The following is a 27,413-nucleotide window of genomic DNA, read 5'->3' as shown; positions in this document are numbered from 1 at the left end:
CCGCTCTCAACACTACTTTATGCTTAGGGACCGTCAATAAATTACTATTGTCTTCGAAGATGTATATCTGCTACATCAAAACACTGATTCATCTAAAAGGAGGTCAAATAAATAGTCCTACCTCCTTAATAACGTGCTAACGGTATAGCTCAGTTGGTAGAGTGGCCGTGCCAGCAACTTGAGGGTTGCAGGTTCGATCCCCGCCTCCGCCATCCTAGTCACTGCCGTTGTGTCCTTGGGCAAGACACTTTACCCACCTGCTCCCAGTGCCACCCACACTGGTTTAAATGTAACTTAGATATTGGGTTTCACAATGTAAAGCGCTTTGAGTCACTTGAGAAAAAAAGCGCTATATAAATGTAATTCACTTCACTTCACTAACGTGCACGCCCATTATTTCCTACTTTTATCATTCATATCCAGTGAGTGTGAATGTTGTCTGTCTATCTTTGTTGGCCCTGTGATGAGGTGGCGACTTGTCCAGGGTGTACCCCGCCTTCCGCCCAATTGTAGCTAAAATAGGCTCCAGCGCCCCCCGCGACCCCGAAGGGAATAAGCGGTAGAAAATGGATGGATGGATGGATATCCAGTTTTATATAATATACACCCTTTTTTTTTTTTAAATAGGATTTTATTTAAAAAAAACATTTGCATATTAAAAATCTTGGTTTCTTTTTAAAAGATTCCTAAGTCACTTAAAATACCAAATTCACTTAATATTTTAAGTGCTTTTCTCTAGTGTCATTCATGCCTTTTTGTTTTAAAATTTAAGTTTAATTGGAGGGACAAGCAGTGGAAAATGGATGAATGGATGGATTTTATAATATATTTGTGATATTGATAACCATGGTTACTTTTCAACCTCCCGCTACAACTACGAATGTCCAACATAAAACCGAATTAACTCTCAATTGGAGCTAATATATATAGATTGATAATTATCTGTACAATATTTATCATGCACCCCTACTACTAACATAAAGCTGACATGCATGCTTTTTTTTTAAAGGTGCCATATGTAATAATGTGGCCAGAAATGGTACTGCAATCACATTCAAAATTCTGTAGTCCCCCTCCTCTCTCCCTGACTGAGGTTGCCAGATACGCAGCCGAATCCAGCTCCATGGACTGGGCCACTCCAAGGAACTTCCAACTTCCACTGCCTCTTACTAAGGGTTGAGGTGCTGGGACCATAAATGCTGAATAGACAAGCATTTTGTCAATAACAAATCTCTAACCAACACATTTTACACAGAATTAGGCTATTTTCAGGAGGAAGTGCAATCATGCCTGCGTACAATATCACAACAAATAGCAACCATATGATTGTTGTCAGTACTATCAGAAAACAAAGACTAGAACAAACTACAACCAACACTAGCAAAGGTTCTACTGGTGAAAATAAGCAGAGCATGCTTAGCAGCCTAATGTACGCCCAAAACTAAAGAGACATTTTACTAAGGTGTGTCTATAGGCTACACCAATGAGGAATTATTTGATCATGTGATGTGTCTGTCTCCATACCTTTCACATTGCCATGACGACAGCCGTGCTAATGTTGGAACACATTTCCTCAGCCTATCAGCATGTTGAGAAGGAAATAGGCACTGACACTACACATATCCACATTGGTTTTATTTATGGAAAATATATTTTACATTGTCAGTTCAAATACACATGGACATACAGGATAACAGGCATATATTTCCCCCGTTAGCTTATATGTGGATGTGTCATTAACCGGGCTACCATGCTAAGCATTACACTAGGAGCTGAGCACCAACACACTAAGCATTGGTTGCATGAACATACTAGCTTTGTTAGACAAGATCATAGACTGTATTGGACAATATAGTTTACATACCAAATGTCCATTTCCATTTATTACAAGTAATAAGAAAAGGTAAATGCCTGACTTACCTTTCAAAGAGGAAATTAGCAAGTTTGGCGTCAGATGAAAAAAATCTTCTCCGCCTTCAATTGTCTCCATCTTTCAAAGGCATCCCTGATACAAATCCTCGTTTTGTTCCTGGCTTTGTCATGAATAAATTGAAAATGGTAATGAGGCCTTTTAGATTGACTAAGGTCTGACATGTTTAGTAACTTTACCAGTGGCAGTAGCCAGACGAAGATGACGGTGTGTAACTGGCAACCTGGATGTGACACACTCACAGACTTTCTAGTTGGTCAAACGGTAGAGGGCGGGACATGGAAATGAAAACAATAACAAGATTCCGGGGCTGTAAATCTAATTATGAAGTGAGCATATCCCAGCTGAACTACTGTTATCAGTTATAGAGGTATTGGAAAAGAACATAATTTATTAACGCCTTTTGACATATCAGGGACATTTAATCATCACTTGACATGCAAATTCTACATATGACACCTTTAATATTGCTACATTAACACAACACATCAGTTTAGGTAATCCCTGCATATTTACTGCTCCTGTTGTGTTCTAATTAAATTAAATAATTCGGTCTCCCATCCAAGTACTAACCAGGCCCGACCCTGCTTAGCTTCCGAGATCGGACGTGTTCAGGGTAGTATGGCCGTAAGCCGAAAGACGGGGTACAACCAACCTTTTTAAATGGAACTCTTACAGACGGGGTAAGAGACAATTATTATTTATCTTAGAGCCTGGCGCGCATGCGTACACTAATGTGCTTTTTCTGGCTGTGTGAGGTGCAGCTCTCCATCCATTGTCTACCGCTTGTCTCTTTTGGGGTGGCAGGGGTGCTGGAGCCTATCCCAGCTGCATTCAGATGCCACCTCATCACAGCTCTCAACACTACTTTATGCTTAGGGACCGTCAATAAATCACTATTGTCTTGAAAAATGTATTCATCTACTACATCAAAACACTGATTCATCTAAAAGAAGGTAAATAATTAGTCATACCTCCTTATTGTGCATGCCCATTATTTCATAATTTTAACATTATATCCATGTTTAATATAAAAAAATAAGGTTATTTTCCCAATAGTCTCCATGTCATACAATTTAGTAACCTAATTCCACTTATTAGTCGTGCTAACCTTTTAGTGTAATGCACACACTTTTATTTTAAAATAGGGTTTTATTAAAAAAAAGTGTTTTAATAAAGATCATGTGCGTGATGATATATCTTATACAGATAATTAGCAGCATTTTTATTAGCTCCAAATGAGAGTCAAGTTGGTTTCTATGTTGGATAGTCGTAGTTGTTGCGGGAGCTAAACATGAAACCATGGTTTTCAATATTACAAATTTATATAAAATCAAATTAAACTTACATTTTAAAACAAAAAGGTGTGAAGCACATTAGAGAAAACACTTCGAATATCAAGTGCATTTGGGATTTTAGGTCATATGCAGTGTTGGGACTAACGTGTTACAAAGTAACGCGTAACTGTAACGCCGTTAGTTTTGGCGGTGACTAGTAATCTAACGCGTTATTTTTTATTTTCAGTAACTCAGTTACCGTTACTACATGATGCGTACTGCGTTATTTTACGTTACTTTTTATGTAGTATAAAGTGTGTTTTATCGGAGCGCTGCTCTGTCATCGTTCTGATTCTTCTTGTGTCAAGCCGGAGAAGAGAGAGAGACATGCGCTCTGTGTGGGTGTGTGTGCGTGTGAGTGTGGAGAGGGGGGGGGGGGGGGGGGGGCGTGTCTGATCATGGCGGAGCCAGAAGTCGAGTTTGCTAACATGGAGATATTTTCACTACTTTTCTTTTGTCGAGCACAAAGAAAAGAACATTTTAGTTAAATGTAAATTGTGCTTTGGATCAAAGATCCCATCTACTGCCCAAAACAGCAATTCAAATCTGCTGAAACAAGCTACATAAGCAACATGCTTCGACGAAGCTAGTAAAGAGAGATAGAGATTCTGATGCCACTTCACCTCCACCACTTAAGGATTAACTCTGCCTCTTCTCATCATTCACCGCTGAAGGTACACACACTCTGTCAATCAATGTTCCCTCTAATTGTTCATGTGTGAGCAAACGCAAAAAGTCCCTGAGCATTGAGTGGAGTCCATGTGAGCAACATCACACGTGCACACTGTGGCTACACCAGCAGCACACCTGTCCCAAACATGACTAAATAACAAGTTCAATCTCCATCCATCCATCCATTTTTCTACCGCTTGTCCCTTTCGGGGTCGCTGGAGCCTATCTCAGCTGCATTCGGGCGGAAGGCAGGGTACACCCTGGACAAGTCCCCGCCTCATCACAGGGCCAACACAGATAGACAGACAACATTCTCTTATTATTATAATCAAATGACAGCAGTCATTTCCATTTCCAATATAAGTGTTTAGGCCCACTTACAATGACAATAACAACAAATATTGTTTTTCATGAACTGTGTACTTGTATTGTTTGTCTGGGTGGAGGTCCTGCTTTGGAAATAATTGGTACCCCTTTCAGACATTGCATTTAGTTCCCATTAAAACATTCACATGTTGCACAATGAGATGTAAGCAGGGGATCATGTGTACATTCCTGCAACTTCCTGTTTGTAAAAAATATATTTTTATTAGTATTTATTTAATATACTAACAGCATTTAATGATTAATATTTATAAATTAAGATTCCTAATAAATGACACTAGAATAAGCACACATTTGATTGGTAAATCATAGTGTAACGACCTGGAATGACACTTTATGTGTGGTGTTGGAGTTGTCCGACTTTTTGTGTGGCTGTAAACGCATCACTGGCTCAGTGCCATATGTGCAAGTGTTGGCGCACGTGAGAAAGAGCGAGCGGCAGCTGTTGATAAAACAAAGTTACTTTTGGTCTGGTTTGTACTGCAGAAAATGACCACTTTTGCTAGATATCATTTTTTTTACTAATGTTTTGGTGATGTGTTTATGGCCGACAATAAAGAGTTTTGCTCAGTAAAGTGATGGATGGAATTCATGTCCTCAAAGCGTCTCGACAGACGTTACAATATTTGAACAATGATGACGAAAACGGTTTTCTCTGCCGTGTCCGTGTCGTGTCGAAGATTGTTATGCGCTTATTTTTTTATTTGATTTTGTGCGTGGCATAGATTTGCCGTGCGCAGAGGACGCTTGAGCAGTGCACAATTGCACATGCGCGCTCCTGAGAGGGAACGTTGCTGTCAATTCTCTTATATACTCTTTCATTCTAGACTTCTAGAGTGTTTGATTATCACATCACTCTAAATGTATAGACTATAAAGTTCACAAACATAAAGAGGGATCCTAGTGGGCCAGGCCAATCTTTCCTTATCTCTAAACTAAAACTGGGGAAATGTGTAGAGTGTTCTGGGCTTCAGACATGATTTTGTATCAGAATTACTTGAGGAAGAAAATGCCTGGTTAGGCTTTGTGTATGTAGTGTGTGCCTTTCTTGCTTTACATCTATGTTGTTATTATTCTGTTTGTTACTTATGTACGTTATGTTGCAGCTATTTCAAATAGTTTTGTCAATTTGTTCTGGCTAGAAACAAATTGGTCTTTGTAACATATCTTTGTCTTTGTGTGTTGTATGTAGACCACATTGCTTAGCAGAGTTGAGTGATGCAAATGCATGTCAAGTTGATCAACAGATTGTATTATTGTCCAGTGCAATAACAGTACTGAAATGAAGGCTAAAAGGGCATTAATGGGAGCTTTAAAAAAAAAAAAAAAAGACAAAAAGAAGTAACTAAATAGTTACTTTTCACAGTAATGCATTACTTTTTGGTGTAAGTAACTGAGTTAGTAACTGAAATACTTTTGAAATGAAGTAACTAGTAACTGTAACTAGTTACTGCTTTTCAGTAACTAACCCAACACTGGTCATATGACCGGGAATCTATTGAAAAGAAACATTTGTTTTTAATATCCAAATGTTTTTGATCCTATTTTAAAATAAAAGGACTAATATAAAGTGGAATTTGGTCACTAAGTTGCATGATGACATGGAGACTTTTAAAACAAATAATTATTGTTTACATTAAAAAAATATTTAAATTATGAAATCAGGAACGATATTAAAAATGTAGGACTATTTATTTGACCTCCTTTTAGATGAATCAGTGTTTTGATGTAGCAGATTTACATCTTCGAAGACAATAGTAATTTATTGACGGTCCCTAAGCATAAAGTAGTGTTGAGAGCGGCACCTCTCCTGCAATCTCCCCGCAGCATGAGAGAGCAGTGTGGGCACAGTGAGGGGGAGCTTCCGCTGGAGCTCCGGAGGCAAATATCCACCGTGAAAGCAACTTGACCGCCGTAGCAAAGGAAGACAATCACACAGACAGAAAAAGCACATTAGTGTACGCATGCGCGCCAGGCTCTAAGATAAATAACAATTGTCTCCCATCCCGTCTGTAAGAGTTACATTTAAAAAGGTTGGTTTTACCTCGTCTTTCGGCTTATGGCCATACTACCCTGAACACGCCCGATCTCGTCCGATCTCGGAAGCTAAGCAGGGTCGGGCCTGGTTAGTACTTGGATGGGAGACCGCCTGGGAATACCAGGTGCTGTAAGCTTTTACACTCACGCCAGAGGGCGCTACAAAGTGCTGAGACTACAGCTGTTGTGATTCATGTATTGCTTTAATTGCAACTATTCCAAAATGAGGGAATATATTCGGTTATTATAATACAATTCCACTTAATATTTACAACTACAGTTGAAGGTACAAACCTTTACAACAGGATTTAAAACACAAATACCAACTAGAGCAATATTTAGATTGATTTAAAAATAATGGTGTGGTCTTTTGCAGTCAGTCAACCTCGCCCACGCCTCCTACCACTCCGTCCTGCATGAAGCTGAGGAGCCACGACTCGTCTCGCTCTGATCAGGCAACTTATCATTTAAAGGGGTCATATAAGATACTGTTTATTTACCAAAATAAGTTGTATGTCTTTGTTTTGAAAATGTACAAGTGCATTTTTATTTTCAGAATGTGGAAATAGTTGTACTGGGGGCGGGGGGGGAACAGCTGGTTACTTGTTTCTCTCGCGATATCTGGAAAAGAGCTGGTTTGTACTTGTTTCTCTCGCGAGATCTAGAAAAGAGCAGGTTTGTACTTGTTTCTCTCGCGAGATCTGGAAAGAGCTGGTTACTTGTTTCTCTCGCGATATCTGGAAAAGAGCTGGTTTGTACTTGTTTCTCTCGCGAGATCTAGAAAAGAGCAGGTTTGTACTTGTTTCTCTCGCGAGATCTGGAAAGAGCTGGTTACTTGTTTCTCTCGCGAGATCTGACAAGACTGCGCGCGAAGCAAACAAGGCGAGGATAAAGCAAGATGGCGTCTGACGGTGAAGACGTTATTGCAGTCGTCACAGTTCAGTGTTCTTAATCTGTGCGTCCATGTACACATATATGTCCTTTATTACACTCTATTAAATAGAGTCATAATAACTGTTTGTATATTAGTCTGAGCGCACTTCTCGAGCTAGCTTAGCTTGCTAGTTAGCTTAGCTTGTTAGCTGCTAACAAAGAGAGATGAAAACACATCGCTAAGCAGAGATCAAGTGTGAGTGTAAAGTGTTGTGATTGTGTGAAAATGTGCGAAAGAACCATAGCAGAGTACGAGGAGGAACTTTGTCCAACAAAAGAGGAGAAGGAGCGACAACATGAAAAACATCAAGTTGTGTTACACACAACAGGTTTGTTTACTTCTTACTCTCACATCTTTACTAACTTTATATTTATTATGAACACTTTTCTTCAATAGATTGTCTATAGGAAGATGAATTGTCATGTGAGGATGTTCAGACACACAATATTTATGAGAGGTTGATGTTCCTCTCAGTTTGTAACAAAGTGTATCAACATGTTTACACAAAACTCACACAGTCACCGGGGGAATATTCCAGAGAGCAGGTTAAGTGCAAACTCCTGAGTATGTAAAGCTCCAGAGTTTGACCTGCAAAAATAAGAGAGGTAAGACAAAGTCAGAGTCAGTTACCATGGTAACTGACGCTGTAAACCTAGCCTGCTAGCTGGCAGGTTTGACAAGTTATTTATGTGTGTAAAAGCTATACGGACCTGTTATTTCCTTCATATTGGTGCAGCCATTAACCTACTACAACACCTGCTACATTAACCTACTACAGAGGTCGGCAACCTTTACCAGTCAAAGAGCCATTTTGACCCGTTTCACAAATTAAAGAAAACAATGGGAGCCACAAAACTCTTTTGAAATTTAAAATGAAATAACACTGCATACAAAGTTTATTTTTGCTTTGTGCTATGTATAAACCAGGGGTCTCAGACACGCGGCCCGTACCTTAATATGAAAATGTAATGTTAGTGCGGCCCGCGAATTTTATATGAATGCTGCTTGACAGCATCACACTTGCCAACCCTCCCGATTTTTCCGGGAGACTCCCGAATTCCAGGGTAACTATTCTCACGAATGTCTGCTAATTTTCACCCTAACAACAGTAATAAGGGCGTGCCGTAATGGCACTGCCTTTAGCGCCCTCTACAACCATTTGTACATGCAGCGTGCCAGCCCAGTTACATGTTGTATGCGGCTTCTGCAGACCCACATGAGTGACTGCAATGCATACTTGGTCAACACCCATACAGGTCACACTGAGGGTGGCCGTATAAACAACTTTAATTCTGTTACAAATATGCGCCACACTGTGAACCCACACTAAACAAGAATGACAAACACATTTCGGGAGAACATCCGCATTGTAACACAACATAAACACAACAGAACAAATACCCAGAATCCCATGCAGCCCTAACTCTTCCGGGCTACATTATACAACCCCCCCCCGTAAGTCGGTTGAGGTGGGTGGGGTTTGGTGGTAGCGGGGGTGTATAATGTAGCGAATTAAACGCCTTTCTGTTATTCGCTCTCGAAGCGATGACGTCACAGCGTGACGTCACATCGGTAAGCAATCCGCCATTTTCTCAAACACAATACAAACACCGAGTCAAATCAGCTCTGTTATTTTCCGTTTTTTCGACTGTTTTCCGTACCTTGGAGACATCATGCCTCGTGGGTGTGTTGTCGGAGGGTGTAACAACACGAACAGGGACGGATTCAAGTTGCACCAGTGGCCCAAAGATGCAAAAGTGGCAAGATATTGGACGTTTGTTCCGCACACTTTACCGACGAAAGCTATGCTACGACAGAGATGGCAAGAATGTGTGGATATCCTGCGACACTCAAAGCAGATGCATTCCCAACGATAAAGTCAAGAAATCTGTCGCCAGACCCCCAGGAAAAGAGAGCGGATGAGGGTATGTCTACAGAATATATTAATCGATGAAAACTGGGCTGTCTGCACTCTCAAAGTGCATGTTGTTGCCAAATGTATTTCATATGCTGTAAACCTAGTTCATAGTTGTTAGTTTCCTTTAATGCCAAACAAACACATACCAATCGTTGGTTAGAAGGCGATCGCCGAATTCGTCCTCGCTTTCTACCGTGTCGCTGGCTGTCGTGTCGTTTTCGTCGGTTTCGCTTGCATACGGTTCAAACCGATATGAATCAATAGCTTCAGTTTCTTCTTCAATTTTGTTTTCGCTACCTGCCTCCACACTACAACCATCCGTTTCAATACATTCGTAATCTGTTGAAGCGCTTAAGCCGCTGAAATCCGAGTCTGAATCCGAGCTAATGTCGCTATAGCTTGCTGTTCTATCCGCCATGTTTGTTTGTATTGGCATCACTATGTGACGTCACAGGAAAATGGACGGGTGTATATAACGATGGTTAAAATCAGGCACTTTGAAGCTTTTTTTAGGGATATTGCGTGATGGGTAAAATTTAGAAAAAAACTTCGAAAAATAAAATAAGCCACTGGGAACTGATTTTTAATGGTTTTAACCCTTCTGAAATTGTGATAATGTTCCCCTTTAACCAAGCAACACTATGTTTTATCCAGATTAATCGAAAACATTTCCAGTAGAACACTTGATTAATAAAATGTTCAATAGCCATAGCCCTATACTTCATGTACAATTTAATATTTAGCATGTAGGAGTTCAAATGTGTTTTGTTTGTGTCCTGTAGACATCCATCAGCTGATTGTACACCGAGAAGAATGTCTCCCTCATCTACAGGGGGACAGTTTCACTTTAGAGGATCCACATCCCTCACATTTTAAAGGGGACAAGGAAGATCCACAGCCCCCTTATTTTAAAGAGGAAGAGGAGGGAGAGTGTGTTGTAGGGCAGGAGGAGGATGATGTCAGCAAGTTTCCACTGATTGTTGTCTCTGTGAAGACTGAAGAGCATGAAGACAAAGCACCTGAGTCCTCACAGCTTCATCACAGTCCAAGTAAGCACAACATCCACATATCATCTAATACAATATAAATACAAGTCCACTTGCAATGGAGCCAATGGGAGGTCCTCTATAACCATCCAAAATACACCAACAATACTCCATTTGCATTTTGTGGCTTGAATGTCCACCAAGTGTTAGTTGACTTGAGTTGACTTGACTTTGAGTTCATTTGGAACATGCAAGCATACAACATGATACATCACACATGCAAGCATACAACATGATACATCACACATGCATGAATACAACATGATACATCACACATGCATGCATACAACATGATACATCACACATGCATGCATCCAACATGATGCATCACACATGCATGCATACAACATACATGTGCTATAGTACTGTATTCAGTGCTGTAGCCTTAACAGACATTATAACAAAATGAAAACAATGGAAAACAAAAAACAAAAACAAATGAGCATTGGACTTTCTTTTTCTTTCTTTTTTTTTACATATTTGAAAATATGCATTGTGGGACGCCATAGCAGGATGGAGATCACTCAGTGTTAAAAGCCATGGAATAAAAGTATGTTTTTAAGAGCGATTTAAAAACAGGAAGACAGGAGGCCTGTCTAACACTCAGAGGTAAGTCGTTCCAGAGCTTGGGAGCAGCAACGGCGAAAGCTCTGTCACCTCTAAGCTTCAGCCTTGTGTCAGGGACCGTCAACAGCAGCTGATCGGCTGATCTTAGGGATCGGGTGGGGCAGTAAGGCTGAAGGAGGTCGGAGAGATATGTTGGAACGAGGTTGTTTAGACATTTAAAAACAAATAGTAGGAGTTTAAAATGTATTGGGTAACGCACAGGGAGCCAGTGAAGGGACGCTAATATAGGGGTGATGTGCTCACACCTGCGGGTCTGTGTTAGCAGACGAGCAGCAGAGTTCTGCACGAGCTGCAGGCGGGCGAGGGAGTCCTGGCTAATGCCTACATACAGGGTATTGCAGTAGTCTAGACCAGTCAAGATAAAGGCATGGATTAATTTCTCAAGATCATGTCCTGACAGAAACGGTTTCACTTTCGCTGTTTGGCGTAGTTGATAAAAGCTTTTTTGTACGACGCTGCTGATTTGTTTTTCAAACTTAAAATCTGAGTCAAACATTACCCCCAGGTTTGTGACACAGTCACTAAGTCACTAAGATACTAATATATATATTAAATGTAGCTTTGATGTGGCAAGCTACTTTTGCAGTGTAGCTTGTAGTGTAGCGTGCTACAATTCTCTGAGGATAGCTTAGCTCCATTTAATTGAGAGTAACTTGTAGCTTAGCTTACTACATTGTCCAGGTAGCTTGCCCATCACTGTCTATTTGGCCTAGCTCACATGTCAATAGTTTGAATACTGCAAACTTCAATACAGTAACACCTCATTTGTTCTGCAGACGTCCAGCGGGTGTCAGCGGGGAGTCATGAAGAGGAGTGGCACACCAGTGTGGGACAGAAGGAGCTACAGGCCCCCTCCCACATTAAAGAGGAGCAGCTTCATGATGAAGATGAAGCTCGGTCCTTACAGCTTCATCACAGTCAAAGTGAGGAGAACAGAGGGGCGGAGCTTGTAAGTCAACACATCACAGAAGCTGATGGAGAGCATTGTGAAGATATCAAGTCAGAACCAGACAGCATCTTTGCTCCACTGTCAGACATGGACCACATGATGTCACACTCTTCTGATCACAGTGACCACATCCAAAAACCTTTGGAGAGTAAAAATGACTCTAAAGGTGATACGAGACATCACACTAACAACAAACACTTTGACTGCTCTGAATGTGGGAAATCATTTAGACTGAAGAGTGATTGTACAAGACACATGAGAACACACACTGGAGAGAAACCTTTTACTTGCTCTGTTTGTAAGAAGAGTTTCTCCAGAAAGGGTGTCATGACCAGACACATGAGGAGGACACACACTGGAGAGAAACCTTTTACCTGCTCAGCTTGTGCTAAAAGATTCAACACTAAGTATGCAATGACCACACACATGAGAACACACACAGGTGAGAAACCTTTTACTTGCTTTGTTTGTAAGAAGAGTTTCTCCAAAAAGGAACACATGACCACACATATGAGAACACACACTGGAGAGAAACCTTTTGCTTGCTCAGCTTGTGCTAAAAGATTCATCACGAAGAAGGAAATTATATTGCACATGAGAACACACACACGTGAGAAACCTTTTACTTGCTCTGTTTGTAAGAAGAGTTTCTCCAGAAAGGGTGACATGACCACACACATGAGAACACACACTGGAGAGAAACCTTTTGCTTGCTCAGCTTGTGCTAAAAGATTTAACACTAACAATGACATGATAGTACACACACAGGTGAGAAACCGTTTACTTGCCCTGTTTGTAAGAAGAGTTTCTCCAGAAAGGAATGCATGACCACACACATGAAAACACACACTGGAGAGAAACCTTTTGCTTGCTCAGCTTGTGCTAAACGATTCAACACCAAGTATGACATGATATTACACATGAGAACACACACAGGTGAGAAACCTTTTACTTGCTCTGTTTGTAAGAAGAGTTTCTCCAGAAAGCAAAACATGACCACACACATGAGAACACACACTGGAAAGAAACCGTTTAGTTGCACTGTGTGTGATAAAAGGTTCAGGTATAAGTATCAGGCCAGTAAACACAAGTGTGTAACAGTCATGGAAGCTGCAGGGATTTAAAAACACTTAAACAGCTGTAACAAACGCACCCATGTTCTCCTGGTGTCTCTGCCACTACGCAAATTAAGGAGTCACGGGTGGGACCTGATATTCAGCTGGAAATAATTAATACAGTAAATAAACACAAGACATGTATAACTATTAGCCACAACACAACCAGGCTTATATTTAATATGCCACAAATTAATCCCGCATAACAAACACCTCCCCCCTCCCGTCCATATAACCCGCCAATACATCTCAAACACCCGCACAAAACACTCAATCCCACAGCCCAAAGTACCGTTCACCTCCCCAAAGTTCATATAACACATATATTTCCCCAAAGTCCCCAAAGTTGCGTACGTGACATGCACATAGCGGCACGCACGTACGTGCAAGCGATGAAATGTTTGGAAGCCGCAGCTACGTACTCTCGGTACCGCGTCTGCGTATCCAACTCAAAGTCCTCCTGGAAAAAGTCTCTGTTGTCCCGGTTCTCCACAGGCCAATGGAAAGTCCACAAAAAAGGTAAAGAATGAGGATTCTTCCATGAAGTGGCTCCGTAGCAAAAAACGCTGGGTCTGACAGGTGCTCCTAGGTGGTTTGTGACCTCAATTTCCACTTCTGCCCGGTCTGATAGCACCGGATGCCTTTTATATCCCCACATTTTATTATGTTACATATTTAATAGTAACATGATTATTTAATACGCCTGTAACAGTTTATAATAAGTACATGGATGACATAATAAGTATATATATATATATATATATATATATATATATATATATATATATATATATATATATATATTTATTTATTTATTTTCCCAGCTGAGCACAAGTTAATTGTGACTGGCAATATTTATTATATATATATACGCCTCGATGGACCCCTATGGCCATCACACAGTGATTGTGCTAAATGTAGTTTAAAAACACAGCATGTTTAATAAGAATGTATATTTGATGTTGTATGTAGTGCTTCTCATCTTCTAGTCTTATATGTTGTCCTGTGCTTACTTTTTAAGTTGTGTGCATGTATTGAATATTATATATGTAGCTACATTTTTTTTTTCTCATCTTTGAAGAGAAGACATCTTATTAGTTTCATTTGGGTTTTTTTCCACACATTTTTCCATTGCATTTTATTGATGTTATTTTCCAATTAAAAGTAAGAATGAATAAAATGGTTAACAAAATGTGGACTCTGGTAGATTAGCAGCATTGTTACATCATGGATGTTAACTACTGCAAAACATCAACAAAGAAGAAAAATGCTGAAGTTAGCAACACATCACTGAACTTTAGAGCCATCGTGAGTGGAGTTGCTTGTTTTTATTGCTGCATTTGTACTTATTTCACCTCACATCTTCACTTTTAATCCTAAAGTCTTCTTCACATATATTGTTGTAGGCTTCTAACATTTATGTTTCTGATGTGTGTGTGTAGTCTGTGGAAAGGGTTGTTGTCCCTTGTGGATCCAATTGTTCACTTGCACAGATACATCTTCATCATCCTCATCATGATCATCATCATCATCACCGGCCCACTACCGGACGAAACCTCAGCATTAATGTTTTAATATAAGTGTGACCTCATTATTCCTTGATAATAAGACTAAAAATACAGATTTAAGCACTGTATTAGAGTGCTTCTTGTAGTACTCCAACTCGCCACACTGAGAAATGGGGGCGATCATGAGCTAGCAGATGCATGTTGCTATCATGTTTTATCAGCGAGGAAGACAACATTTGTGTTTACTTTTTTGTCAGATCCAAGTTTTAATGCTCTGCTGAATAAATGAATCACTATGGCTGCCAATATGGAGGATTATTTATATATTTAAGATCAAATACTTCTCTTAACAGCTAGAAAAATGACACCACAATAAAAGTGAACTAGCAGCAGGACTCAGTAAATATTTTATTAATTGACTAATTAATAAACTATAAAGAGTAACATGACAGTGGATATTTCACAAGAGTTGACTAAAAAGTGTAAAATGGGAATGCTACATAAAATGCTTAACATAGACTGATACTGATACTGTGTAATCATTTATTTGTCCTAACATTATTTTGGGATATAAATTGATGTCCCCCCAATGTTAAACTCATTTCTACGCTCACTGTGTGAAGACTGGAGGTTAATGTACTAATAAAGTAAAAACATGTAGCACAAATGATGTGTATATATGTTAGCCAATAACAAGTCCGTCTGTAAGACACACAAACACATTTATTCAACATCGTTATGATGTAACATGGAAGATGCTAACGTTAAGCTAACTAGCGAGGTGATGCTGTGAAGAGCTGCTCCGCAAAGTTGGCATACAACCAGAAATTACTTTAAAATGTTATTATTAATGTTCACTTTCAATGTATTTATTTGGAACATGTCAAAACTTTACAAGCACAACTTTTGCTCAAGTGATCAAGCGTCCAACATGAGTGGAAGAAGCAGAGCTTGTCTGGTCCCCCCCCCAGTGTAAAAAGTAAATGCTTGTCTGGTCCCCCCCAGTGTAAAAAGTAAATGCTTGTCTGGTCCCCCCCAGTGTAAAAACTAAATGCTTGTCTGGTCCCCCCCAGTGTAAAAAGTAAATGCCACTCAATGATGTGTTGAGTTGAGTTGAGTGTATTTATTTCTATGTGACATTTAAAACAAGCTCAGTTGGCCAAAGTGCTGTACAGACATAAGACATAAGGTGCACATAGTGTCACATTAACATGGTAACATAGGAGGATGAATACAATACAATAGTAAAATATACCTTAAAAGAAGTGCAGAATATATCACCTAAAATACTAAAATGTAATAAATAAATACAAAAGGATAAAAGAAGAAATAATTAAAAACAGCCAAGATGCTGCCTAACTGGATTTGAACGCCAGGGAGTAAAAATATGTTTTAATATAGAAATAGTCTCAGAGACTGGGAGGATCTAATAGATAGTGGAAGGTTGTTCCACAGTTTGGGCCCTGCCACTGAGAAGGATCCATCTCCTCTGGTTTTTAGCCTAGTTCTTGGAACAGCCAGGAGGAGCTGGTCTGAAGACCTCAGGGTCCTGCTGGGTTAGGTTTAGGGTTACCCTAACCCCCTACTGTACTGTTTACTTGTTGAAATACCCTTTTTAGAGCAAATATCTACCCACATGGCCACTTTGTTGCTGCCAAAAATGTATTTCAAGTAATATTTTGATATTGACACACAGGGGCGTCACTAGCTTTTAAGGACAGGGGGGGCTTAGCCCCCAGGAGATGCACAGGATGCGAGCGAACGTAGCGCACGAGTACAAATCTTCACAAACGGCTAACAAAGACTTAGAAATGATTCATTGTTATTATTATTATTTCAGTGGGTTTATTTTCAATGTGTGTTCAGTACAACAACAACAATGACATTTTGTTGACAGCATCAACAAGAAACAATGACTTGCATGATCCTTCAAGATACACTAAAACACAATGAAAGTCATGGCATTAGCCTCTATGTTATTACTTCACAACATAGAGGCTAATGCCACCACTTTCGCTCACAATACAATAATTGTTTGTTCCCAAATATTTTGAAGTTGCACAGATTACATTTTGGGAACATATGTGACTAAAATGGTTGTAAATTCAAGCCCTGGAAATATTACTTAATTACTTGAATTAAAGTCATATATTTGGCTTACATATAATATATATATATATATATATATATATATATATATATATATATATATATATATATATATATATATATATATATATATATATATATATATATATATATATTATGGCAAGCCGTTAAGGAAATGAAATATATATGGAAGTCTGAATAGAAATGAGAAAGGTTTATATATACTGTAAATAAGAAAGACTGCTGATGTGAAAAAGAGCCAAAGCTGTCAAAGAGCTGAGGGACCATCTTCAAAGTGCAATGCTGGAACAAATAATGCAAACAATAAAATGTAACTTCCAGGGCTTGAGATTAACGTAGTCCCGTCGTCCCGGGGACGGTAAAAAAATGCACGGGACGAAATGAAATGCTCCCCGGGACGATGGCTTTTAACCATTTTTTTTCTTTTTCTTTTTATGTATTTATTCATTTTACATTTTATATTCAATGTCGTGGTTTTTCCTCCCTCTGAAAATCCTATGAAATGATTAACACCCATCCATCCATCCATTTTCTACCGCTTATTCCCTTCTGGGTCGCGGGGGGTTCTGGAGCCTATCTCAGCTACAATCGGGCGGAAGGCGGGGTACACCCTGGACAAGTCGCCACCTCATCACAGGGCCAACACAGATAGACAGACAACATTCACACTCACATTCACACACTAGGGACCATTTAGTGTTGCCAATCAACCTATCCCCAGGTGCATGTCTTTGGAGGTGGGAGGAGCCTATCCCCAGGTGCATGTCTTTGGAAGTGTGAGGGGCCTATCCCCAGGTGCATGTCTTTGGAGGTGGGAGGGGCCTATCCCCAGGTGCATGTCTTTGGAGGTGGGAGGGGCCTATCCCCAGGTGCATGTCTTTGGAGGTGGGAGGAAGCCGGAGTACCCGGAGGGAACCCACGCAGTCACGGGGAGAACATGCAAACTCCACACAGAAAGATCCCGAGCCCGGGATTGAACCCAGGACTAGTCAGGACCTTCGTATTGTGAGGCAGACGCACTAACCCCTCTGCCACCGTGCAGCTATTAATGTAACAATACAATACAACAAATATATTTAATGATGCTTTTTCCATTATTTGAACAATAGGCTAATGTATATTACTTGATATAGATTCTACAAGAAACACAAAAGTTAAAAAGTCAATGATTTACAATTGCAGACACAAGGTTTGGTGCAGCTTCACTCATTGTAAAGGAGGACGGAAGTCCACGCAGGAGAAAAATGACTACAAAGATGGTGTATTTAGAGCGGGAAAGTAACTTTTTGTCAAACACAGACCAGGTGTAAAGTGGAGCTAATACATTTTACTACAAGCAGTGATGAATACTTACTTTCTTGAAAACCTTTCTTATGTCCATTTTGCATCCGTTCACGTTCTTGTTCTGCAATCTGCAGTGCTGTGTGCTAATGTGGTTCGTACACCTGCAGGACCGTAAGCAAGGTCGCAGAGAAAATGCGGACTGGATTTTGAGTGATGTGGGCATTTTCTATATGAAGAAGTGGAATGGATTGGATACCGACGCACTAAAGGGGCTCGCTACCTTACGCTATGAAGTGAGGGGAAACTGAGTGAATAATGACGGGTTATATGATTATTTATTTAAACTCATATTCGGCCCACTTCATAATGAATATGTCAGCATGTATTTGTAAAATAAAAATATATAACACCAAATGATTTAGTGGGGCTTAAGAATATTTTAGGGGGGCTTGAGCCCTCCTAAAATAGGCCTAACAACGCCAATGTTGACACATCTCATCTCTGCATACTCTACTAGAATACCCTTATGAGCATTACATATACTGTATATAAATCAAGTACCTATTTTACTGTTTACTTGTAGAAATACCCTTTACAAAGTTAAAATATGCCAAAACAACCACTTTGCTGCTGCCAAAAATTGATTTCAAGTAATATTTTGATATTGACACAACTCATCTCTGCATATTCTACTAGAATACCCTTATGAGCATTACATATATCAACACCTACTGTACTGTTTACTTGTTGAAATACCCTTTTTAGAGCTAAAAACTACCCAAATGGCCACTTTGCTGCTGCCAAAAATAGATTCCAGACAATATTAACAATAATAACAAAATGTCAAAACATTTCTGTTAGAATAATTGTTTCTAAATGATCACAAAAAACTTTGTATTACATTGTGTTCCTGACAAAAGGACAGGGGCTGTCTTCGAAACGTACCAAGAAGAATGCTCGTAAAACTCCACTGGGACTTCAAAGCGGACAGATGGCAGGATCTGCCCGACTTCCAGAGGAACTCTTTTTGAAGTATTTTACAAACTCTTTTTGAACTATTTTATGGAACTCTCTTTGAACTATTTTATGGAACTCTTTTTTTTAACTTTTTTACAACCTCTGCTTTTGAACTGTTCGGTAACCGAAGGCAACGCTGTTTACGACCCACTTCCCTCTGGAAGCAGCTGTGGTCAGGTGGGGGGAGAAAGTCAAATAAAGAAGGAGTGCAATCTTTTGGCAGAGCGTGGTTGAAGACTGTACAGAAAGTACAGTCGCCATGTTTCTCCTCAATATTGAGTCCAAATTTAATTCTGTCTCTGTTTGATTATTTGCCTCTTGTCTTGTTTAATGGATGTCATCAGTGTATGAACCTGACATTTCTCTAAAAAACAATATTATACATTCTGAAAATGTAAACGATAGCAAGAATATACCTACAACTTTCAGAAAAATTTCACTTGCAAACACTTTGTTTAAAAGGTTTTTACTGTACCAAAATTCTAAATAAGTAAATAAAAATGACTGATAAACACTGGAAAACTGTCACTGAATGTCTTAGTGTGATGTCATTCTGTCACAGACAAATGCTACACAGCTCCATGCTGGTGCTGAGAGGAAAAACATGTGTTATATTTGTGTAATTTTTTATATATATTTATATATATATATACACACGCACACACATACATATATACAGTATACATATATACACACAAACACTCAATTTGACATACAAAATAACTACTATTTTTAAGAACAAGTTACAGTAATATATAATACATATAACATATAATATATATGTCTATATAAAAAAAAAATATATATATATTATATTATATATAGACATATAAACTATATGGGTATATATTTTCTCCAAAAAGGGTATTTCAACAAGTAAACAGTACAGTAGGTAGTTGATGTTGATATATGTAATGCTCATAAGGGTATTCTAGTCAAATATGTGATGTGTAAATATCAAAATATTACGTGGAATCACTTTTTGTCAGGCAATATTACATTTAATGACAATGTTACACAAATGAATACATCCAAACACGTTGTACATATTTATTATGTGCAGGAAGAAATAACAGTTACAATTGTGTGTATCTTCCAAACAAGAAAGAGGTTTTATCACATCACCATGGGACTAACAACACTCCTTTAAATCTCATCAATACCACAGAAGAGGCAAACTGTCCTTTTCCAGGCACCATAAAGTCTTAAATAATGTCAAACACGTAGCGATACAACAACCAGGAAGATAAAGTGTTTGTCTCACACCTACTAATCCACTGTGGACACACCAAGACACAAATGGAGGTTCAGTGACCTCCGCCAAGGAAACACATTTTTGTCAGCCATTCACATTTTGCCACAACACACATGAGGGAAAGTCCTAGTTGGAAATACTAATATTGTGTGTAAGTCACCTGATACATGTTGTGTGTAAGTCACGTGATACATGTTGTGTGTAAGTCACGTGATACATGTTGTGTGTAAGTCACGTGATACATGTTGTGTGTAAGTCACGTGATACATGTTGTGTGTAAGTCACCTGATACATGTTGTGTGTAAGTCACGTGATACATGTTGTGTGTAAGTCACGTGATACATGTTGTGTGTAAGTCACGTGATACATGTTGTGTGTAAGTCACGTGATACATGTTGTGTGTAAGTCACGTGATACATGTTGTGTGTAAGTCACGTGATACATGTTGTGTGTAAGTCACCTGATACATGTTGTGTGTAAGTCACGTGATACATGTTGTGTGTAAGTCACGTGACACATGTTGTGTGTAAGTCACGTGATACATGTTGTGTGTAAGTCACGTGATACATGTTGTGTGTAAGTCACGTGATACATGTTGTGTGTAAGTCACGTGATACATGTTGTGTGTAAGTCACGTGATACATGTTGTGTGTAAGTCACGTGATACATGTTGTGTGTAAGTCACGTGATACATGTTGTGTGTAAGTCACGTGATACATGTTGTGTGTAAGTCACCTGATACATGTTGTGTGTAAGTCACGTGATACATGTTGTGTGTAAGTCACGTGACACATGTTGTGTGTAAGTCACGTGATACATGTTGTGTGTAAGTCACGTGATACATGTTGTGTGTAAGTCACGTGATACATGTTGTGTGTAAGTCACGTGATACATGTTGTGTGTAAGTCACGTGATACATGTTGTGTGTAAGTCACGTGATACATGTTGTGTGTAAGTCACGTGATACATGTTGTGTGTAAGTCACGTGATACATGTTGTGTGTAAGTCACGTGATACATGTTGTGTGTAAGTCACGTGATACATGTTGTGTGTAAGTCACGTGATACATGTTGTGTGTAAGTCACGTGATGCATGTTGTGTGTAAGTCACGTGATACATGTTGTGTGTAAGTCACGTGATACATGTTGTGTGTAAGTCACGTGATACATGTTGTGTGTAAGTCACGTGATACATGTTGTGTGTAAGTCACGTGATACATGTTGTGTGTAAGTCACGTGATACATGTTGTGTGTAAGTCACGTGATACATGTTGTGTGTAAGTCACGTGATACATGTTGTGTGTAAGTCACGTGATACATGTTGTGTGTAAGTCACCTGATACATGTTGTGTGTAAGTCACCTGATACATGTTGTGTGTAAGTCACGTGATACATGTTGTGTGTAAGTCACGTGATACATGTTGTGTGTAAGTCACGTGACACATGTTGTGTGTAAGTCACGTGATACATGTTGTGTGTAAGTCACGTGATACATGTTGTGTGTAAGTCACGTGATACATGTTGTGTGTAAGTCACGTGATACATGTTGTGTGTAAGTCACGTGATACATGTTGTGTGTAAGTCACGTGATACATGTTGTGTGTAAGTCACGTGATACATGTTGTGTGTAAGTCACGTGATACATGTTGTGTGTAAGTCACGTGATACATGTTGTGTGTAAGTCACGTGATACATGTTGTGTGTAAGTCACGTGATACATGTTGTGTGTAAGTCACGTGATGCATGTTGTGTGTAAGTCACGTGATACATGTTGTGTGTAAGTCACGTGATACATGTTGTGTGTAAGTCACGTGATACATGTTGTGTGTAAGTCACGTGATACATGTTGTGTGTAAGTCACGTGATACATGTTGTGTGTAAGTCACGTGATACATGTTGTGTGTAAGTCACGTGATACATGTTGTGTGTAAGTCACGTGATACATGTTGTGTGTAAGTCACGTGATACATGTTGTGTGTAAGTCACCTGATACATGTTGTGTGTAAGTCACCTGATACATGTTGTGTGTAAGTCACGTGATACATGTTGTGTGTAAGTCACGTGATACATGTTGTGTGTAAGTCACGTGATACATGTTGTGTGTAAGTCACGTGATACATGTTGTGTGTAAGTCACGTGATGCATGTTGTGTGTAAGTCACCTGATACATGTTGTGTGTAAGTCACGTGATACATGTTGTGTGTAAGTCACGTGATACATGTTGTGTGTAAGTCACGTGATACATGTTGTGTGTAAGTCACGTGATACATGTTGTGTGTAAGTCACGTGATACATGTTGTGTGTAAGTCACGTGATACATATTGTGTGTAAGTCACGTGATACATGTTGTGTGTAAGTCACGTGATACATGTTGTGTGTAAGTCACGTGATACATGTTGTGTGTAAGTCACGTGATACATGTTGTGTGTAAGTCACGTGATACATGTTGTGTGTAAGTCACGTGATACATGTTGTGTGTAAGTCACGTGATACATGTTGTGTGTAAGTCACGTGATACATGTTGTGTGTAAGTCACGTGATACATATTGTGTGTAAGTCACGTGATACATGTTGTGTGTAAGTCACGTGATACATGTTGTGTGTAAGTCACGTGATACATGTTGTGTGTAAGTCACGTGATACATGTTGTGTGTAAGTCACGTGATACATGTTGTGTGTAAGTCACGTGATACATGTTGTGTGTAAGTCACGTGATACATGTTGTGTGTAAGTCACGTGATACATGTTGTGTGTAAGTCACGTGATACATATTGTGTGTAAGTCACGTGATACATGTTGTGTGTAAGTCACGTGATACATGTTGTGTGTAAGTCACGTGATACATGTTGTGTGTAAGTCACGTGATACATGTTGTGTGTAAGTCACGTGATACATGTTGTGTGTAAGTCACGTGATACATGTTGTGTGTAAGTCACGTGATACATGTTGTGTGTAAGTCACGTGATACATGTTGTGTGTAAGTCACGTGATACATGTTGTGTGTAAGTCACGTGATACATGTTGTGTGTAAGTCACGTGATACATGTTGTGTGTAAGTCACGTGATACATGTTGTGTGTAAGTCACGTGATACATGTTGTGTGTAAGTCACGTGATACATGTTGTGTGTAAGTCACGTGATACATGTTGTGTGTAAGTCACGTGATACATGTTGTGTGTAAGTCACGTGATACATGTTGTGTGTAAGTCACGTGATACATGTTGTGTGTAAGTCACGTGATACATGTTGTGTGTAAGTCACGTGATACATGTTGTGTGTAAGTCACGTGATACATGTTGTGTGTAAGTCACGTGATACATGTTGTGTGTAAGTCACGTGATACATATTGTGTGTAAGTCACGTGATACATGTTGTGTGTAAGTCACGTGATACATGTTGTGTGTAAGTCACGTGATACATGTTGTGTGTAAGTCACGTGATACATGTTGTGTGTAAGTCACGTGATACATGTTGTGTGTAAGTCACGTGATACATGTTGTGTGTAAGTCACCTGATACATGTTGTGTGTAAGTCACGTGATACATGTTGTGTGTAAGTCACGTGACACATGTTGTGTGTAAGTCACGTGATACATGTTGTGTGTAAGTCACGTGATACATGTTGTGTGTAAGTCACGTGATACATGTTGTGTGTAAGTCACGTGATACATGTTGTGTGTAAGTCACGTGATACATGTTGTGTGTAAGTCACGTGATACATGTTGTGTGTAAGTCACGTGATACATGTTGTGTGTAAGTCACGTGATACATGTTGTGTGTAAGTCACCTGATACATGTTGTGTGTAAGTCACGTGATACATGTTGTGTGTAAGTCACGTGACACATGTTGTGTGTAAGTCACGTGATACATGTTGTGTGTAAGTCACGTGATACATGTTGTGTGTAAGTCACGTGATACATGTTGTGTGTAAGTCACGTGATACATGTTGTGTGTAAGTCACGTGATACATGTTGTGTGTAAGTCACGTGATACATGTTGTGTGTAAGTCACGTGATACATGTTGTGTGTAAGTCACGTGATACATGTTGTGTGTAAGTCACGTGATACATGTTGTGTGTAAGTCACGTGATACATGTTGTGTGTAAGTCACGTGATACATGTTGTGTGTAAGTCACGTGATACATGTTGTGTGTAAGTCACGTGATACATGTTGTGTGTAAGTCACGTGATGCATGTTGTGTGTAAGTCACGTGATACATGTTGTGTGTAAGTCACGTGATACATGTTGTGTGTAAGTCACGTGATACATGTTGTGTGTAAGTCACGTGATACATGTTGTGTGTAAGTCACGTGATACATGTTGTGTGTAAGTCACGTGATACATGTTGTGTGTAAGTCACGTGATACATGTTGTGTGTAAGTCACGTGATACATGTTGTGTGTAAGTCACGTGATACATGTTGTGTGTAAGTCACCTGATACATGTTGTGTGTAAGTCACCTGATACATGTTGTGTGTAAGTCACGTGATACATGTTGTGTGTAAGTCACGTGATACATGTTGTGTGTAAGTCACGTGATACATGTTGTGTGTAAGTCACGTGATACATGTTGTGTGTAAGTCACGTGATGCATGTTGTGTGTAAGTCACCTGATACATGTTGTGTGTAAGTCACGTGATACATGTTGTGTGTAAGTCACGTGATACATGTTGTGTGTAAGTCACGTGATACATGTTGTGTGTAAGTCACGTGATACATGTTGTGTGTAAGTCACGTGATACATGTTGTGTGTAAGTCACGTGATACATATTGTGTGTAAGTCACGTGATACATGTTGTGTGTAAGTCACGTGATACATGTTGTGTGTAAGTCACGTGATACATGTTGTGTGTAAGTCACGTGATACATGTTGTGTGTAAGTCACGTGATACATGTTGTGTGTAAGTCACGTGATACATGTTGTGTGTAAGTCACGTGATACATGTTGTGTGTAAGTCACGTGATACATGTTGTGTGTAAGTCACGTGATACATATTGTGTGTAAGTCACGTGATACATGTTGTGTGTAAGTCACGTGATACATGTTGTGTGTAAGTCACGTGATACATGTTGTGTGTAAGTCACGTGATACATGTTGTGTGTAAGTCACGTGATACATGTTGTGTGTAAGTCACGTGATACATGTTGTGTGTAAGTCACGTGATACATGTTGTGTGTAAGTCACGTGATACATGTTGTGTGTAAGTCACGTGATACATGTTGTGTGTAAGTCACGTGATACATGTTGTGTGTAAGTCACGTGATACATGTTGTGTGTAAGTCACGTGATACATGTTGTGTGTAAGTCACGTGATACATGTTGTGTGTAAGTCACGTGATACATGTTGTGTGTAAGTCACGTGATACATGTTGTGTGTAAGTCACGTGATACATGTTGTGTGTAAGTCACGTGATACATATTGTGTGTAAGTCACGTGATACATGTTGTGTGTAAGTCACGTGATACATGTTGTGTGTAAGTCACGTGATACATATTGTGTGTAAGTCACGTGATACATGTTGTGTGTAAGTCACGTGATACATGTTGTGTGTAAGTCACGTGATACATGTTGTGTGTAAGTCACGTGATACATGTTGTGTGTAAGTCACGTGATACATGTTGTGTGTAAGTCACGTGATACATGTTGTGTGTAAGTCACGTGATACATGTTGTGTGTAAGTCACGTGATACATGTTGTGTGTAAGTCACGTGATACATGTTGTGTGTAAGTCACGTGATACATGTTGTGTGTAAGTCACGTGATACATGTTGTGTGTAAGTCACGTGATACATGTTGTGTGTAAGTCACGTGATGCATGTTGTTGAGTATTAAACTCTGCGACTGTTTTTTTTCGGATATTGACCACGTTGGGGTTCCGGTCAGAGAACACAAAGTCATCATTTGGACTCTTCCAACTTTAATGGTGCATATTGGTTTAGGTTCATTTATTTAGTTAGTTAGTATCTGTAAATCAGAAGCAAACACCCATCAACATTTATGTCATTTAACTAAACAACAATATAAATATATGCTCAAAGTAAAATACTAGAGACATAATATATTGCATTTCTACAATGGCATGTGAGCTAGCCACATTAGCAGCAACAATGCTATCCTTAACAGGGAGATGTTAGCTCGTAGCATTCTGACAACACAGCACCAATAATACTCATAAAACACCACTAGATGTTACACAAACACAGTGATGTCTATTAATAAACTAAATTAGTCTTATATAATAATCAACATACTCACATCGTCAAAGACTAGAGCACCGATTAAACGTAGCAGAGAAACAAGTCAGCACACATTAACACACGTCAAAAGGGAAGCGGAAGTGACCCCTACAGGAAGGAAGCGGAAGTGACACTGTCAAGAAATGCTTCAAAATAAAGTATCTGAAAACATAGATAAACATGGAGAATTCTTAACACATGTTGTGTGTAAGTCACGTGTGTAAGATGACAAAAAGAGATGTGAGTTGTTTTCAAGGCTTTGGTCCTGAAAAGATGGAAGGCTTTTGCTGGGCGCGGTGGATATTTGGAATGGAAGAAACCTTGGAGGGGACCACAAGTGGTAATGATGATGCCAGCCTATTTCATCCTAAACTTCATTGCAAAAGGACGCTTTCTTCTTTCCTTTATATTTTTCCGCAAAAACATTTCGGCGACGGGATTTTCAATGTAAAAGCTTTAATTTGCATTTTCTTTGCAGCCGACTTGCTTCCTCTCGTCGAAACCAGGAAGTATCCTTCGGCCCGTTCAATCCCGGGTTGGGGTTGATGGAAGGAGTTTGGAAAAAAAAACAAATGTGAGAAAAGTTGGCCCCCCTGCGACGGTCCTTTGGTCCGGGGTCCCCCCTTACGACTGTCCTTCGCCATTCTTTTCTCTTCTTTTTTAATATTTGTACAAACCTTCACTCGCCCAAAAAAAAAGAAAAGTTTTCGTGCACGACTTGAGTCCAGCTTTTCTTCCATGTTAAAATCGGTAATGATAACAATCTTTTTTCGTGTTTTTCTGAGGTAAAAAAGAAACAAAACAAAAAAAGTTTCTCCCCCTTACCGTTAAACGCCGCCACGGGAATGGGGGGAGAAAAGAAAAGGCCCTTTTTAAAAAAAATCTTTGACCTGGTCCTGGCTATTTGGGCGTGCTTCAGTTGGGACAAAAGAAGCATGTAAAGGATCTTGGACTGTTTTGGACAAAAAGCCTTCCCACCTGACTTGTCAATGAGCTGCAGAGACTGAGAGGGCATCATCTTCTACCACCACA

The 27,413-nt window shown here is 39.5% G+C and overlaps 2 protein-coding genes and 1 non-coding gene across 4 annotated transcripts in view; 2 read left to right on the top strand and 1 right to left on the bottom strand.

Moving 5' to 3' along the window:
* Positions 1 to 27,413, bottom strand: part of LOC133570515 (uncharacterized) — a 905,074-nt gene that overhangs the window by 89,761 nt on the left and 787,900 nt on the right. The gene's annotated exons all lie outside the window — the stretch shown is intronic.
* The window catches only part of LOC133570532 (uncharacterized), a 508,763-nt gene that overhangs the window by 138,163 nt on the left and 343,187 nt on the right, over positions 1 to 27,413 (top strand). The gene's annotated exons all lie outside the window — the stretch shown is intronic.
* On the top strand, positions 6,379 to 6,497 carry LOC133571166 (5S ribosomal RNA). The gene has a single exon (XR_009810322.1). It is a non-coding gene; the product is annotated as a 5S ribosomal RNA (ribosomal RNA).

This window comes from Nerophis lumbriciformis, linkage group LG28 (assembly GCF_033978685.3).
Source record: "Nerophis lumbriciformis linkage group LG28, RoL_Nlum_v2.1, whole genome shotgun sequence".
Lineage (NCBI taxonomy): Eukaryota > Metazoa > Chordata > Actinopteri > Syngnathiformes > Syngnathidae > Nerophis > Nerophis lumbriciformis.
This window is presented reverse-complemented; position numbering and strand designations above follow the sequence as displayed.